This window comes from Tupaia chinensis, unplaced genomic scaffold, assembly GCF_000334495.1.
Source record: "Tupaia chinensis unplaced genomic scaffold, TupChi_1.0 Scaffold000029_1, whole genome shotgun sequence".
Classification (NCBI taxonomy): Eukaryota; Metazoa; Chordata; class Mammalia; order Scandentia; family Tupaiidae; genus Tupaia; species Tupaia belangeri.
In genome coordinates, this window is record NW_006159459.1 from 246,621 (window position 1) to 247,270 (window position 650).

Sequence of the window (650 nt, forward strand, 5' to 3'; positions counted from 1 at the left end):
GTAAGGTAAAAACCTAAAAAAAAAAAAAAAAAAAAAAAAAAAAAAAAAGAAAGAAATACTGGAGGAGTTTCAAAGGTCCCACTGCTAAGCAGCACCCAGGTTAATACAGTGAAAATTTCTGGGTGCGGGAGCCACAGTGAAAATTTCTGGGTGCGGGAGCCAGACACTAATATTTTAAAAACTCCCTAGGTAATTCCAATGTTCAGCCAATTATGAGAGGCAGTGAAATGGTACTTATAATAAACGCTCAATGAGTAATAGCTGCATTGATTAATATAATTAAAAATTGAGTGAGAATTTCCAAATTTAAGAAACTGCTGAAATGGAAGGCTTACTAGGACCCAGATCTAGCCCTTATAGAATCTGTCCATTCAATGGCTGAGTATTTAATATGTGGTCATCTTTGCACCAAATTCTTCTCCAGTTGAAAGCAAAAAGATCATCTTGTTAGGGCCAGCAGGCCACATAGTGATTAAGGTGCTGACTCCCACATGGGCAACTGGATCTGGCAGCTTGAAACACATTGGGCACATGTGCGTGTGTGCCCCAAATCCAGAGGAGAATGGACAAGGAGGGATTTCAGCATGGCTATTCCCCTGGTAGGGAGGGTGCACGATCTCTTGCTTTCTGCGTCTGTCTCTCCAGTGAGC